This window comes from Hemitrygon akajei, chromosome 6, assembly GCF_048418815.1.
Source record: "Hemitrygon akajei chromosome 6, sHemAka1.3, whole genome shotgun sequence".
Lineage (NCBI taxonomy): Eukaryota > Metazoa > Chordata > Chondrichthyes > Myliobatiformes > Dasyatidae > Hemitrygon > Hemitrygon akajei.
Window position 1 is genome coordinate 57,555,190 of NC_133129.1, and position 17,875 is coordinate 57,573,064.

General features: G+C 38.6%; 1 protein-coding gene across 1 annotated transcript in view; it reads right to left on the bottom strand.

Annotated features, from left to right (window-relative positions):
* LOC140729077 (receptor-type tyrosine-protein phosphatase delta-like) overlaps positions 1 to 17,875 on the bottom strand; it is a 2,395,537-nt gene that overhangs the window by 1,505,645 nt on the left and 872,017 nt on the right. The gene's annotated exons all lie outside the window — the stretch shown is intronic.

The window sequence follows — 17,875 nt, forward strand, 5'->3', positions numbered from 1 at the left end:
CCACTTGAAACTAATTACTTTATAGGTTACAACTTATTGATGGAATGTGTTTATATCTCTAGTCTGAGTACGATACTTCTATGACATTTTTTTATTTGTCATCCTCCTTTCTTTCTTTGCTATTTGTTCTTACAACACCCAATGAAATGGTCATAACCATCAAGACTTAGAACTCTTTCTTGATTTCCGAAGAACCTCTGGATCAGTATCACCAAATCCAACAGTTTGGCGTAGTCAGCAGGATGGATGCAACGATTTAATGATATGGAAGAATCACAGATGAAGTTAAAATTATCAGTGCACATGCTTGAAATTTAAAAATACAGAGATTTGTTCTATTTGTCACATGTACTTTGAAACATGTAGTGAAATGTGTTGCTTTATATCAATAATTAACACAGTCTGAGATATGATATCACAATATCCAATAACCTGAATCAGCAAGGCATGAAAAAGGGCTATGGATCAATGGGATCTTCACTGCCACCATGGATAGGGAGAGGTGATGGATTTGTCTCTGTGTTCTGATTCATGACCAATGATGGCAAGATCTTCTCTTCACCCTGGATGCAAACCTTTGCTAGTGCAATGATCCATAATTCCTTTATATTTAAAGGAATCCATGCCCCATCCCTTCAGGCTGATATATTCTGGTGGTTTATGCAGTGCCCACAACAGAATGGAATATTTTACATGGGGTCCAATCAAGACTGTTTATAATTGCAATATCATTTTCAGTTGTTTACAGCAGAGCCCTCTAAAATAAAAACAAACATCTCATTCTATTTCTTTTTTTGCAAATACAAGGGCTTATAAGAACTTGCCTCCTTGGATAACCCTCAGCTTCACAATTGTTCCCATATCTGACCACTGCTATTTATCTTTATTGGGTCTAAAGTAGATATCCACACATTTCCTCACATTGAACTCATTCTACCATATCTCTATCCACCACTTCTATTCTTGTAACTTTCTGTCTCACATATTTACATACAGTTTGATGTAAACTCAGTAATGTCAGTCAGCACAGCTCCCAGTTTCCTTATCTGAGTAATTTAGTGAACATCTACAGCTCTTGTACACATCCCTAGTTTGGGTACACTGGAACTTACCGGTGTATAGCTCATCACTTAGCTCTTTCCTTCCCGATCCCTATCAATTTCTCACCCATGTGAAAAGATTTCCTCTAAATGCATGTCTTTTTTTGTTAACAGCTTCATGTACAGAATATTTTCTAGAAGTCTATGTAAGTAATATTTCTAGATATTCTCTAACCTACCACATTAATAACCTAATCAAAAAATTAAAATACTTTCATGAGATTTTCCTCTCTCTAGCTAAACCATGTGTCCAATCAATTGAGTGCTCAAGATATCTTAAAGTAACATCCTAACAACTTTGATATCTCCAGTACTTTGATTTTCTGAATCTCCACAAAGATCGTTTGTACCTCCAATACTAAATAACACTTGTTGCTTCAATGAATGTTGCTTAATCATACAGCCAAAGGACAACATAGCTGAACAAGTAACTTTGGTATTACAACAAGCAGCTTTGGGGGAAAAGAAACATCTTACATGTATTCATTGATTGAATATGGACATTACTGGAAATACAGCAATATTGATTGCCCACTTCTTAAGAAACTCACAGTGAAATATCCTCTTGAATTACCACAGTCCTTTTGGTGACAGCTTTCTTAGTATGCTATTGACTATGCAGCACTAACATTTAGATCCAGGGACAGTGGAGGAATTGTAATGCATTTCCCAGTCAGAATAGCATGCAGTTTGGGGGGGCGGGGGGGGGAACCTGCAGATGATGTTGCGTTTGCTCTTCTTTGCAATAGACGTCATGAGTTTGTGAGACACTGTCAAAGTTGTCTCGGCCAGGTAACTGCTGTACATTTTGTTGATGACAACCATGATATGCTGAAGATTGGAGAGTGTCATACAGCATTACAGCATAGAAGCAGGCCCTTCGACCCATCTGGTCATGATCAGCTATTATTTTGCCTATTTCCATTGATCTGTTCCTGGATCATAGCCTTCCATACCCGCAGTGTGATGAGAAGCTAGTGTTACTTTGATTGGGGTGCTGTTGTAGAGCTTGAGAGGCCACAAGGCTCTGCGACTGCCAAGAATAAGTCAAAAATGAACAGAGGGACCAAGGACCTGGGACTACAAGCACATGGTTCCTGCAGGTTGATGTTGCAGATAGTCAGCACAGAGGGTTGTAATGATGAAGGCGTTTGGTACACTGGCCTCAATCAGTAAGGTCAATGAGTATAAAAGCTGGGATGTTACTTTGCAGTCACACAGAAAGTTGGAGAGGGCACATTTGTAATATTGTATTCAATTTTGAACAGAACATTGCAAATGTGGCTGCACCAACACCCTGCTACAGAAAAAAAATGCCATTAAGCTGGAAGAAGTGCACAGAAGTTGGGAAGGGTGACTTTTTCATTGGAATATATGAAAATGAAGGTGATCTTACAGAGGTGTATAAAATCATAGGGAACATAGATAAGGTCAATGTGCATAGTTTTTTTCCGAAATAATTACGTACTTTGACCTTATGTTGGGGATTTGAGGTGAGAGGGTAGGGATTTAATAGGAACCTGAGGGGCAATTTTTTCACTAAGAGGATGGTCAGTGTATGGAAGAGTTACCAGAGGACATAATTGAGGCAGGGACATTTGCAATATTTAAAAGCATGAATGAGAAGAGTTAGAGGCATGTGGGCAGATGGACATGCATAGGTGGGAACCTTGGGTCATTTGAGCTTAACGGCATGATCCTATGCAGTATGAGTTTTAAATATTTTGAGACAAATGACAAATAACACAGATAAACTGGAGAGTAACAGTCTTTTTCACTGGGTGTGCAAGACTAAAGCTAGCAAACATAGGTTTAAGGTGAATTGGGAAAGTTTTATAACAGACTCAAAGGGCAGTGTTTTTGTACAGGTTATGGTGGGTTAAGAGAACAAACTGCCAAGAAAATGGTAGAGATGGGTACACTTACAATGTTTAAAAGTAATTTGCACAAGTACATGGATAGAAGTGTTTCCGAGGGATATGAGCCAAACATAAGCAAACACCAACTCAGATAGACATCTTGGATGATTTGGCTGAAGGACCTGTTTCCTGGCTGCATAACTCTATAACTCAAGGCCTCTAAATGCTGTACACTCAGGAGAGTGCAGAGTGTTCATTCTTCTCTAGTGCCTCTGAAGTGAATAAATCTGCTCCTGCCAACATTTGCTACAAATTCAAACAACATTTGTGAAGTTCACAAATGAATCAACTGAGAAAGCCGTTTGCAGACAACATCAATACATAAATGTTATTGATAAATAATATAATTAAAAATGAATGTTTTGCACCTTACATGAGGTGGATATGGAAATACATTTTCTCTCAAGTTTCACACCTATAGTTGGCTTATCATTGGGGCACACAGCAATGAAACAAACACATCGTTAACTCTAGTTGTCAAGGCTGCTCTCAGTTGTTATGTAGTTTCCTCTTCAATCTTACATCAGGTTACTGAACCAACTTTACAAAGTGAAAGAAAATGCTTTGCATGTCAGAGAAAGGCTGAATAATCAGAAATGTAAACCAGTCAGCTAAGGCCAATGCTGGGTTTCTCCCAAAGCCTCGTTTATTCAATTCACCTCTGTCTTTTTCAAACACTTTTGGGCAAGGAGTTGCATGCAATAGTGTCAAGACAGACATGTCATGGACACTAATAGTTCCGAGGGGTCATGTTAATATGAGAGAAATAGGCCACTTTTCAGATGTAGGCAAAAGAATGGGGGGAACTAATTCATTAACAGAGTAATAACTGTCTACTTTTGACTTCCTCTTCCTCCAAGGTTGTTTTTCTACTTATTCAACAGGTCTTCCTATGAATGCTGCAGAGTAAATTATTTTTCTTATCAGACTGATCAGGAGTACAACATAGAACCATGGAACATTACAGCACAGAAACTGGCCTTTTGGCTGTGCTGAACCATTTTTCTGCCTAGTCCCACTGACCTGCACCCGGCCCATATCCCTCCATACACCTCTCATCCATATACCTGTCCAAGTTATTCTGAAATGTTAAAAGTGAGCCCGTATTTACCACTTCATCTGGCAGCTCATTCCACACTCCCACCACTAAATAGTCTATTTGTTTCTGTTTCATTCCGCTCAATTCCATATGTCATATTCATAGTTCCAATAATGGCTTCTCTGAGTCAAATGAATTAATTTGATTTTGTCTGAAGGAAATGCCCAGTAACTAAGCCAGTCAGCAAGGAGAACAATTTAAACACAATTAAAAATGATAATAAAATATTAATTAATACAGATATTACAGCTTAGTGCAGGAAACCTGGAGGCAAAAATCTGTAAACTGAATTAATGATGATAAAAAAGAAACTGAAATAAGTGAAATATATCAGGAGCATCCTAACACTTGTTCATTACTCCTGACATGGTGGATCTTTTTTCTGTGCTCTCATAACACTATAACTATATTCATGTACGTTAGACATCAGCAAGCAGTCCATCCTTGTTGTGTATTTAATATTTGTTATATTTGAGTAATCTTGAAAATATATTGTTCAAGCATTCTTTGCTGTTTATATAATTCATTATGGTTAATATGTATAAATCTGTGAATTGCATACCTCATCACGCTACTATGTGATATGTGCATGCCTCATTTAAAGGTTAAAAAATGAAGCACACTACTAATCTCTCACCTCTCTTGTTTAATATTTGAAATTGCAAAACATAGTTTTGGTGATGAAATATTTAAAAAATGAACCCGAGGCAGCTACCAAACTGTTGAAATACAGCGAGATGATTGAGTTTAAAAAAAGAGCAATGAGGAATGGTCAAATAAAAAAGTGCAGCATAGCACATGCAGAGATGTTTGTGTAAAAAAAATGGCAGAAAACGGAAGAATACACGAGTTCATAAAAACTGAGTACTGAGTGATAATAATCATAAAATCAGAAGTGGCTGGCTATATCAGCAAGATAGAAGAGTTTGATTGCTCGACAGGTAACTAGCTTATGTATACTGAGCTAATGGAACAGCATTTTGAAGCAAATAGTCAATGAGAAACAAGTACCAATTTTGCTGAGTTCATTGGGTTTAAAGTCACACAGATTGTTTCGCAATTTAACTGCTCCAAACAAACTAGCAGAATTGAGCTTTGCTGATATCGTAAAAGAAATGCAGGAACATACAGAACTGTAATAATTATTAACTGCAAAATGCTTCAGGTTTCATAAGTGGAATCAAAAGAATGGGGAGTCCATTTCAGTGTACATGGCTGAATTGTAGATATCATTGGAGCATTGTTAGTTCACTAATGGGCTTAATGATGCACTGAGAGATTATTTAATTTGTGGAATTGTACAAGAAAATATTCAAAAATGGCTCCTATCTGGACCACAACTTACATTTAAAAGAGCAGTTGAAATTACTGTATCAATGGAAACAGAAAACAGAGACGCAATTGAGTTGCTGTCAGGAATGAAAGCGAGCATGGACAAAATTATAGTGTCCAAATAGAAACCAGCCTGGCTAAACAAATTGTGTTACCATTGTGGCAGAGGCTCAGACACACTAAACCAATGCAGATTTAAAGGCAAAACTTGCAGAAATTGCAACAAAGTAGGAAACATACAATGAGCATGTCAGGCAGACAAAAATAAATGGACTACACAGGGAAACAAACAATATAAAAGTCCAGATGCAATTTCAATAAGAGCATTAATTTGCACACTGTTGATGAAAAAATTGATAATAATGGTAGTGAACAGGACTGGGTACCCTTGAGATTTACAACATGAAAATTAACAATAGACAAGCAATATGGTTTACATCAGAGATGAATGGCAAATTAATTAAATTGAAATTGGATAATAGCTTGGCTGTTTCAGTTAGTCCACAAAATGAGTTGTAATGGCCTTTTGAAGATACTGAACTGAAGCCTGCAAATATCCAACTAAGAACTTATACGAGAGAAAAGATAACTCCTGTGGGAATGACATTTGTAACACTACAAACAACAAAACACATTGAGCTGGTAAGTAGTAGAAAGAGGATTATCGGCATTGTGGGGTTATGATTAGCTGAGACAACTACGACTTGATTGGAGACAGAGGATTCATCAGATGGTGCTGTTGATAAGGAAACCAAGAGGAGAGATCAGATCGTAAAGGGAGCAATAAAAGGTATAATAAGAGAATATTCCAGTGAATTAAGTGCACCTTCCAAGGATCAAGATGCACAAACTAGAAGCAGAAAAAGTAAGGAGAAGAAAGGTGTTCAGAGCTGTCAGAAGCACCTCCTGCAATCTCAGAGTCATCTCCTACAACCAGTATGGTGGTGGCGCAAGAACCTGAGATTGTTTTCACAGCCACATCTCACAGGCCATGCAGAGTGATCCCCCAAATCAGGAAAGACATTAACCTACAAGAATATGAAAGCGTATGAAATATGAAAGAATATGAAAGTGATTAAGTCTTTAGGCCTGAATGGGGCAATTTAAAATATACCATGCTATTTATGTCTATATATAGTAATTGTATTATATAATATACTGACTATATAGTTGAGATACATTCTATATTGTGTTGGGAGTTTATAGCTAAGCAGGGAGGATTGTTCTGTACTTAACATTTCAGTAATATCTGAGTAAGCTTGTGTGTATGTGTATGTGTATATATATATATATATATATATATTCCGCTTTGAAATTGCAGTGCAATTGAATGTTAGATAGATAGATAGATAGATAGATAGATACTTTATTCATCCCCATGGGGAAATTCAACATTTTTTCCAATGTCCCATACACTTGTTGTAGCAAAACTAATTACATACAATACTTAACTCAGTAAAAATATGATATGCATCTAAATCACTCTCTCAAAAAGCATTAATAATAGCTTTTAAAAAGTTCTTAAGTAGTTTACTTAAATACATTAAATACAATCAACCCCGGCACTTTAACATATCTTACTCCTGGCGGTTGAATTGTAAAGCCTAATGGCATTGGGGAGTATTGACCTCTTCATCCTGTCTGAGGAGCATTGCATCGATAGCAACCTGTCGCTGAAACTGCTTCTCTGTCTCTGGATGGTGCTATGTAGAGGATGTTCAGGGTTTTCCATAATTGACCGTAGCCTACTCAGCGCCCTTCGCTCAGCTACCGATGTTATACTCTCCAGTACTTTGCCCACGACAGAGCCCGCCTTCCTTACCAGCTTATTAAGACGTGAGGCGTCCCTCTTCTTAATGCTGCCTCCCCAACACGCCACCACAAAGAAGAGGGCGCTCTCCACAACTGGCCTATAGAACATCTTCAGCATCTCACTACAGACATTGAATGACGCCAACCTTCTAAGGAAGTACAGTCGACTCTGTGCCTTCCTGCACAAGGCATCTGTGTTCTCGTCTAACTGTACTCCCAGATACTTGTAGATCTTAACCTACTCCACACATTCTCCATTAATGATCACTGGCTCCATATGAGGCCTAGATCTCCTAAAGTCCACCACCATCTCCTTGGTCTTGTGATATTGAGACGCAGGTAGTTTGAGTTGCACCATATCACAAAGTCCTGTATCAGTTTCCTATACTCCTCCTCCTGTCCATTCCTGACACACCCCACTATGGCCGTGTCGTCAGCGAACTTCTGCACATGGCAGGACTCCGAGTTATATTGGAAGATATTGTCAAGTTGCAAAACATAACAACCTTCCTATTGGATACCTTTCTATGAGGAAGGTCTTTTGTCAACAACCCAGGCTTGACTAAGATCTTTTGATGCACCTGAACTGTTGTGAGAGATGTTCTGGCACAGTCTAGGAATTATCAGGATGGAGTGGAGCTCAGAGGGATGGTGGCTGTGACAGGATTGGGGGTGCAGGTTGGGGACAATGAAGTTCCTGAAGGATTTGTGTCAGGACTATAGTGGTGTGAGTCAGGAAGGGATGATTGTTGTACTGAGTTAAGCAGATATTTTGGTTATATTTATTTTTAAGTCATTTTCTTCTTTTCATTAAACTGGAAAGGGTGCAGTAAAGATGCATGAAACTGTTACTTGGCCTGGAGGCTCGAGTTATAATGAAAGACTAGATAGGCTTCGATTTTATTTCCACTGGACAAGAGGGTTCAGAGGGATTATTTTACAGAGGTACATACAGTAAAATCATGAGGTGCATAGTTAATATGAATGGTCGCAGTCTTTTTTTCTTAGGGTAGGTGGATCTTAAGCTAGAGACCTGAGAAGAACAGGGACCTGAGAAGAACTTCTCTCACACAGAATGTGGTGCGTACATGGAAAGAGCTATCAGAGCAAGTAGCAAAGACAGGTATAATTACAATATTTCAAAGATTTTTGGACAGATACTCAAGTAGAAAAGGATTAGAAGAATATGAGCAAAATTAATGAAACTGGGACCAGCTTGGGTAGGTAAGTTGATCAGCATGCATGTTGGGCTGAAGGGCCTGTTTCTATGCTGTATAACTGTAAGACTCGTAGATGATTGGCATGGAGATAATTGGTGACATTTCACCACTGAGCTCTTACTTAGAATGGGAGTAGTTGCAAGTTCCGTTCCTATGCCAAACACAAAACAGGCAAAACACATCATTTTCAATTGCCTGAGGTGACAAAGCTTCACATGTCATCAGCTGTAAGGTGACCAGTCACACAACCTTCCATATTTGCAGGTGATGAAAGAACAAGGAAGGATGTGATTGTGTTGGAGAGAGTGCAGAACACATTCGCCAGGTTATTGCCTGGGGTGGGTTGTTTTTACAGGTGATATAGTAGTGGTTAGCACATTGCTTTACAGAGCCCGTGATCACTGATCAGGGTTCAATTCCCACCACAGCCTCTACGAAGGTTGTACATTCTCTTCCTGACCATGTGGGTTTCCTCCAGGTGCTCTGGTTTTCTCCCACATTCCAAAGACGCATGGTTAGGGTTTGTAGGTTACGAGTATGCTATGTTAGCACCAGAATCATGGCGACACACATGAGCTGCCCAGCACAATCCTTGCTAATTTGATGTGATCTGACATAAACAACGTTCTTTACTGCATGTTTTGATGTATGTGTGACAAATAAAGCTAATCCTAATCTTTTCCTGGAGTGAGGAAGGCTGAGGTATAACATGATAAAAGTATGTACAACTATGAGCGGTGCAGATGGACCTGGGTAACATTTCTTTTCCTGTGGTGCGGGTATAAAAACAATGGGGCATTCGTTTAAGGTGAGAGGAAGATGTTTCAAATTGAATTTGAGCGGTAACTTCTTTTACATCGGGAGTGGTTGATATCTGGAGTATATTTCCGTAGGAGGTGGTGGAATCAGATACACTCACAATGTATAAAAGGAATTTAAACCGATACTTAAATTGGCAAGGCATAGAAGTAAATGGCCCAAATGCTAACAAATAAGATTTGCATAAATGGGCACAAAGGTTGTCTTTTCTCTTTATGTGAAATCTCACAATAAAGACTTCTACATTGCAAGATAGTCATATTACCAGTGTCTTTACTTCCTCAGGAGGTTAAGGAAGTTGTCACCGTATACTCTAACAAACTTCAACAGATGTACTGTTGGTTGCATCACATTCTAGTACAGCAATTCAAATATGCAGGAATGCACAAAGTTGCAGAGTGTAGTGTATTCAGTCTAATAGATCATGGGCATACCTACAGGATGTACTGACTCACGGCAGCAACAACTGTCATCAATCCAAGCCGTGCCACCCTCTCACAGCTGCCATTGGGCAAGAGGTAGAGAAGCCCAAAGACCCACACCACCATGTTGAAGAACAGCTACTTCTCTTCAGTCATTCAGACCTTGAACCAACAAGCACCAGCTGACCACTACAGTTCAGCAACACCATGACCACTTTGACCATTTTGAACTAAAATAGAATTATTTTGTTCTAATTGTGTTTTTCTTGTAAAATAGTATATAATTTATGCCTAAATTATGTAATTCTTGTGAATGCTGCTTATATGAGACTGTGTGACTGTGATAGTGCTGCACACATGTACTTGTGCACCTGATGATAAACACAATGCTGACTTTGTTTTCAGCTTTGACTGCTTTGCCCATGTATAATCCTGTATGCTGTTGGTACAATTGAATAGTGTAATATCCAAACACTGAAACTTCTCAAATGAGAGTCACCTACATTTTCATTAGTTTGAAATCACAAATAAAATGCTAGCATACATGTTTTGAGAAGTTCCATTTCGTGCAATAAAGGGTCATTTGCAGTAATGAAGAGTCATCAGTCAATCACAACATAACTGAAATAATGATGCTTTAATATTCCTCAAGCAGTTAATGAGCTTCATAGGCTGCATAAATTTCTCAAGCTTCGTTAATTCAGCTGTGGCATGTGAAATAGTGTTAAAGAATAGCTCACAGGCAACAAAAATAATGTCCGTTTACTTTGAGCACTGCAATGGCACTGGGAAAGGAAAGATTCTAACTACAGAGATGCCAAGGTTATTATCAGAATTCCTAATTCTGAGTATATCTACTAGTCACAGCGTTTTCATGTTTCTTCATTTGCCTTTTTGGAAGAGTAAGGTAAACTAGTTGAGAGAAATTCCAAGTCCTTCCACCTAATTCCCTAGCTAAGTACTTTCAGCTTTCTGATTGATCAGGACAGCAATATATTTTTAGCAATCGAGAGCCAAAACACTATAGATGTTGTAAATCAGACATATATACTCAGTAGCTCACGAAGCAGCTATGAAGAGTGAAACAATGTTTCAAGTTAATGGCCTTTCATCAGAATGATCAACCTGTGTTGTAGCAAGTGTCTATTTACCCACTTATCAAAAGCCACTCACCCATTGGAGGCGGACACTGGCCCAAGTAAGGATCATTGCAGCCCCTCCCTCCCTCCCTCCCACTACCTGCCAATTAGCTGATGACTTCCTGCCTCAGGCAGAGTTTAAATCTAGCACATGATAACCATTTGCCCTCTTTTCAATTTCTGTGTCATCATGGGCCGATCAGAGGTGTTATGAAAAATTTAAACAGTAGAGCTGTGTTGTAGTAAAGAGGGACCAGACGCACATTTTAGATAAGTGTTTTCCACTGTGTGTATGTTTAGTGACTATTCTGTTCCACAACTTCAGGCACTTAGCTTAGATAAGTTTCTAACCAAGTGTAGGTTGAAGGAGTTACTGAATGTTTAGTGTCTGTCTTGTCCTGTAAATAAATAGTAAACCTATTTCGCAGTAATGAGTGCCTTCTGTCCACACTGATCAAACCCACAAACCTGATTTCACACAACATCCTGAAACTTGGTCTGATTTTTGTTCTCTGAATTTTGCTCTACTTTTATCAGGCACACTTACATTTTTTAATTGTTCAGAAATCATTGCTTATACACTCAGAGGTCACCTTATTCAGTATATTTGTAAATCTGCTCATTAATGCAAATATCTAAATAGGCTAATCACATGGCAGCATCTCAATGTATAAAAGCATGCAGACATGGTCAAGTGGTACTGTTGTTGTTTAGATCAAACATCAGAATGGGGAAGGAATGTGATCTAAGTGACTATGACTATGGAATGATTGTTGGTGCCAGAGGTTTGAGTATCTCAAAAACTACTGATCTTCTGGGATTTTCATGCACAACAATCTCCAGAGTTTACAGAGAATGGTGTGATAAACAAAAAAAAATCCAGTGAGTGCCAGTTCTGTGGGCAAAAATGCCGTGTTAATCAGAGAGATTAGAGCAGGACTGGTTCAAGCTGACAGAAGGCATTATAATAGCGGTATGCAAAAGAACATCTCTGAATGCACAACACATTGAACCTCGAAGTGGAGGGGCTACAACAGCAGAACACCACACCAGGCAACACTCCTGTACCTAATAAAGTGGCCACTGGGTGTATATCTCAATAAAAGTGGATAAGTCTCCAGTTCCTGACAGGATGTTCCCTAGGACCTTGAGGGAAGTTAGTGTAGAAATAGCAGGGGCTCTGACAGAAATATTCCAAATGTAATTAGAAATGGGGATGGTGCCGGAGGATTAGTATATTGCTCATGTGGTTGGGTAAATTAATGGAAAGTATTCTTAGAGATGGTATATATAATTATCTGGATAGACGGGGTCAGATTAGGATCAGTCAACATGGATTTGTGCGTGGAAGGTCATATTTGACAAACCTTATTGAATTTTTTGAAGAGGTTACTAGGAAAGTTGATGAGGGTAAAGCAGTGGATGTTGTCTATATGGACTTCAGTAAGGCCTCTGACAAGGTTTCACACAGAAGGTTAGGAAGGTTCAATCATTAGGTATTAATATTGAAGTAGTAAAATGGATTCAACAGTGGCTGAATGGGAGATGCCAGAGAGTAATGGTGGATAACTGTTTGTCAGGTTGGAGGCCGGTGACTAGTGGTGTGCCTCAGGGATCTGTACTGGGTCCAATGTTGTTTGTCATATACATTAATGATCTGGATGATGGGGTGGTAAATTGGATTAGTAAGTATGCAGATGATACTAAGATAGGTGGTGTTGTGGATAATGAAGTAGGTTTTCAAAGCTTGCAGAGAGATTTAGGCCAGTTAGAAGAGTGGGCTGAACAGTGGCAGATGGAGTTTAATACTGGTAAGTGTGAGGTGCTACATTTTGGTAAGACTAATCAAAATAGGACATATTTTGGTTATGGTAGGGCACTGAGGGAATGAAGTAGAACAGAGTGATCTAGGAATAATGGTGCATAGTTCCCTGAAGGTGGAATCTTGTGTGGATAGGGTGGTGAAGAAAGCTTTTGGTATGCTGGCCTTTATAAATCAGAGCATTGAGCATAGGAGTTGGGATGTAATGTTAACATTGTACAAGGCATTGGTGAGGCCAAATTTGGAGTATTGTGTACAGTTCTGGTCACCCAATTATAGGAAAGATGTCAACAAAATAGAGAGAGTACAGAGGTGATTTACTAGAATGTTACCTGGATCTCAGTACCTAAGTTACAAAGAAAGGTTGAACAAGTTAGGTCTTTATTCTTTGGAGCGTAGAAGGTTGAGGAGGGACTTGATATAGGTATTTAAAATTATGAGGGGGATAGATAGAGTTGACATGGATAAGCTTTTTCCATTGAGAGTAGGGGAGATTCAATTAACAGGACGAGTTGAGAGTTAGGGGGCAAAAGTTTAAGGGTAACACGAGGGGGAACTTCTTTACTCAGAAAGTGGTAGCTGTGTGAAATGAACTTCCAGTAGAAGTGGTAGAGGCAGGTTTGATATTGTCATTTAAAAAAAAATTTGGATAGATGAATGGATAGGTGTATGGACAGGAAAGGTATGGAGGGTTATGGGCTGAGTGCAGGTCGGTGGGACTAGGTGAGAGTAAGCGTTCGGCAAGGACTAAAAGGGCCGAGATGGCCTGTTTCTGTGCTGTATCGTTATATGGTTATATGGTATTGGGGAATCATTTACTCCCCTTGAAGTAAATAAAATTCATTTTATTGTGTTGCATTTGGTACTATGATACAACCTACTCTACACATGAGAAACCAAACGTATAATGGTTATCTTCAGCTTCCATTGCCTGTCACATTAATTCTCAATCTCTTTCCTGATCTGAATGCCTTTATTTTTGGTCTCCTATATTGCTCCAATGTTATTCCATATAAGCTTGAGGAATAACATCATATCTTCTATTTGGGCACACAGCACCACTGAGGTCTAATTAATCTTATGATTTCAATTCACCACATCTTTTCCTCTCCTTTCCTCTGTACTCTATTGTTTCAATTTGTTTCCTTTCTCCTATTATGATTTACAAATGGTCATTTTTAAAGTAATTATCTTGATACTTCTGATTTCCAAACTATTCCAGTCGTTACCCTCAACACTCCCCCTCTCTCCAACTTACTTCCCCAGTTCTGAGGAAGAATCCGAGACATTTGACTCAACTCTGTTTCTCTCTGCAGATTATGGCTGACCTGTTCAATGATTCCATCTTATTCTGTTTTTGATTCATATTTCTAACATCTCCGGTTTCTTTATCCATAAGATTCAACAACTTGCGATTTAATATGGTGAAGTTACTTAAGGTGGCATCAGGCTACCAGTTTTAGAGATCAAGACTGAGGCACGAATACTAAATGAAGAATACTTAGAAAGAGAGATGTTCAAGAAACTAGAATTGAAGGTGGGCCAATACCTTGGAGGGCTTCAGGTTGAAACAGATTGCAGTGTGGGAGGTCAAGGAAGCGATACCATATGTTTAATATTTCCTGCTGCTTTTTTTTTTAAAAAAACACATTGCTCCAACGATCAACCCAAAAGCACAAAACTAATAGATAAGAAAGTACACCTAGCTCATGTGCTGCTGATTTTCTGGGTGATGGTCAAAACCATATTAAAGATATAACTTTCAATAGTGTGTTCATTAGTACAGTTTCTTTGTACCTCTCTCAGGAGTAAAACTGAACAGCGCAGGACGAGACCTTTGATGCACCAAGTCTGCACCAAGCGTAATACCAGATTGAACTAAATCTCTGTACACAATCTATATCTCTCCATTCCTTATATTTTCATGTACCTAACAGCTTCTTAAATAATTATAATGAGCTTTGAGTAATTTTTACATTAAAAAGTCTCTGAACTCAATACATTTTCAGTAACTTTTCTGATACTAATCATTATGAGGATGACTGGATGTTCCTTCAGTAACTGTACAGGTTGCTCACTCTGTTGCTTTTACAATTTAGATTTTCTCAAATAAATGCATCTGATTTACATCTTTACTGTTTTTTCTCCAGCATGCAAATTAGTCATAAACATGCTGTGGGCCACCAACTGTTTCCTTACACTCTTAAGGGTAAATTGACTGTTCAGTGCTATGTTATTGGAAAATTGTTGAACTGCCCTCAGTTTGACAAGGAAATCCAGAGGCTGAATGCTGATCCTTATGGGTTCTCTCAGGGATGGCTTCCACATGCACTGTCAGCAATGAGTACACTCCGAAGCTTGCACAATACTTACTCCTAGGCTGATTTATTGTGATCTTACAAATTCGAGGTTGTTTGCTTATGATTTCTATGGTTTATGAATGGGACTTTTTTTTAAAGGTCCAGCAGTAGTGGCAGGTGATGTTTTTTTAAAAACAGACTTGAGTCAGGCAACTGGAAGCTAAGAGTTGCTAACATCGAAAACTACAAAGTCATATTTGGCTTGGTAGTGAATTACATTGTTGTAAATCTTAGAGCTACATGAATAATGTCAACATGCCTGTTTCTCTTGGGCTCATGCTGCATCAAAATTTCTCTTTCAATTAATCAATGTTATATTTGGTAATGTTTATATAAACAGAAATCCAAGAACATTAACTGAAAAATTGTGGAAGAAGTTTATTATTCTTCAACGGTGTATAGAGAGAGATTGTAAGATGTGATTAACTTGTATCTGGTTGGTGATATTGGCAAGCATCAGTAAATTTGACTGATCCGATTGCTGTACCTAGTCAGCAGCATTTGACTATTGCTCGGCTGCATAAATCAGCTGGAAACCAAATCTCACGGATGGCTTGAACAAATCCATTTTCCATCTTTTCACAAGGAGGAGGTGCGAGAAGAATTGGACAGCACTGATAAAACAATTCTGATCTTCAATCAATCAAGCAATGACTGACTGAACATCAATCAAACATTACAATGAGAGCAAGGAGGCTCTCTAGAAAAGGAAGGAGATTTCCTTTATCAGCAAGAAGATGAGGTCCTCAAATCTGAAGAGGAAGTGGGAATGATTAGCAGCAGGAATCAATGCCAAAACATGAATGAAGGACTTTGTCACTCTGCCATGAGTGATCCAGTTCAGTAATTTAATATTCAGATAGCCTAGACACTATTCAATTCACCATCTCATACTTACAGTATTATAATAACTGGTTTTGTAGTTTATTTCTGCCATGACACACAAATCCCAAAGTCAGGCACATTACTTACATATGTGCCTCCACACTGGCATATCTAAGTTTCTCTAACAGTGGAAAATGGTGAATAAAAACAACCGGCTTCATGTTGTAAACCCATCTGTGAAGTAGTTCCTGACCATCTGAGGAAGCACATTGCTCATTGCCAAAATCAGATCCAGGTAATATGTAAAACATGGAACACAACAGCATAGTAGTACAAGCCATTCAAAGCAGGAAGTTGTGATGCTATTTCAACCTACTCCAAGATCAATATCACTCTTCCCTCCCATGTAGCCTTTCATTTGTCTTTCATCCCTATACCTATCTGAGAATCTCTTAAATGTTTTCTTCCTCTCCCACCATCCCTGGCAGCAGCTCTATACACCCACCACTCTGTGCAAAGAACCTACCTCTGACATCCCCCTATACTTTCATTCAGTAACTTTAAATTTGTCCCTTCTCCCCTCAAAATCGTCATTTCTACCCTGGGAAAATGTCTCCAGCTGTCCACTTCATTGATGCTTCTTACCATTTTGTACATCTCGATCAAGTTGCATCTCATCCTTCTTTGCTCCAAATAAAAAAGTCCTAGCTCATTCAATCTATCCTCACAAAATATGCTCTCCAATCCAGGTGGGATCTTGGTAACTCTCCCCTCTAAAGTTTCTAATCCTTCCTATAATGATGCAAAAACACCTGAACACAATATTCCAAGTTTGGTCTCACCAGTGTTTAATTGAGCTGCAAATTACCTTGTGGATTTTGAGTTCAATCCCCCTGATTAATGAAGGCCAATATGCCTTCTTAATAACCCTATCAACCTGTGTGGTAATTTGAGGGTCTATGGAATTGGACCCACAGATCCCTCTATTCCTCACAATGCCAAGAATCATGCCATTAGCCCCGATTTCTGCCTTCAAATTCGACCTTCCAAAGTGAATGCCATCACACTTTTTTGGGTTGAACTGCGCATATATAATTACATCATGTTTGCTGCATGCGATTGATGCAAATTTCTGGGTCAGTGTTTGGAAATTTAATCTTAATGACTACGGTCAAAGTGAATTTTGAAAATGAAATATGTGACTGTGCATTTAGAACAAGAGTGAATTTCAACATTACTGTCTTGATCTGCTAATGCTGGCTAGGGTAACAGGTAATCCAGTGTGGGCTGACTAAAGAGGATTCATTGTAACCATTCATTAGACATTACAAAGCAAAAAGTCCACTGTGACTACTGCTGAAGAAAACCTTCACCTCATACATTAATAATTCACCTCCCTGTTGTGTGCTTCCCTTCAACTTAAGTCATATTTCGAAGATTTCTCTTCAAAATCCTTCAGTTGGTTCAGATGAATAATATCAAGTCAATCTTAGCATTAAATACTTAGTATATTATGAGCCATAAACGTTGAAGAGATTCCTGTAATTGCACTTTGCTGAATCCTTAACAAATGAGAAGAGACTTTTATTTTGTCTTTTTGCTAAAGAAATACATGTAATACAAGTGTGGAGAATCAAGACTCCACAGACAAACATTAAATTCTGACACAGGCCTATTAGCTTTACCAGTACTCTTCTCACTACATTTAATCGTGGCAATTTTTTGCAGAATTAGCAAATTATGACAAAGTAATATCTTAATTGTCTAGAACTGTTGAAAAGAAAAAAAAAGAAAATCAATACTTGTGGAAACAAAACCCAGCTTTATCTTTCAGTCTTATGATCTTAGACTGGTCAAGTTCATGCTGAAATGCGGTCTCCGCCGAGGTCGTGGCTCAGATTTTGTTTATTTATTTAGTGCAGAGTAGGCCCTCCTGGCCCAGTGACCCCTGACAAACCTGATAAACCCTGACCTAATCACAGGAGTGATGAGGAAGCAGGGATTCT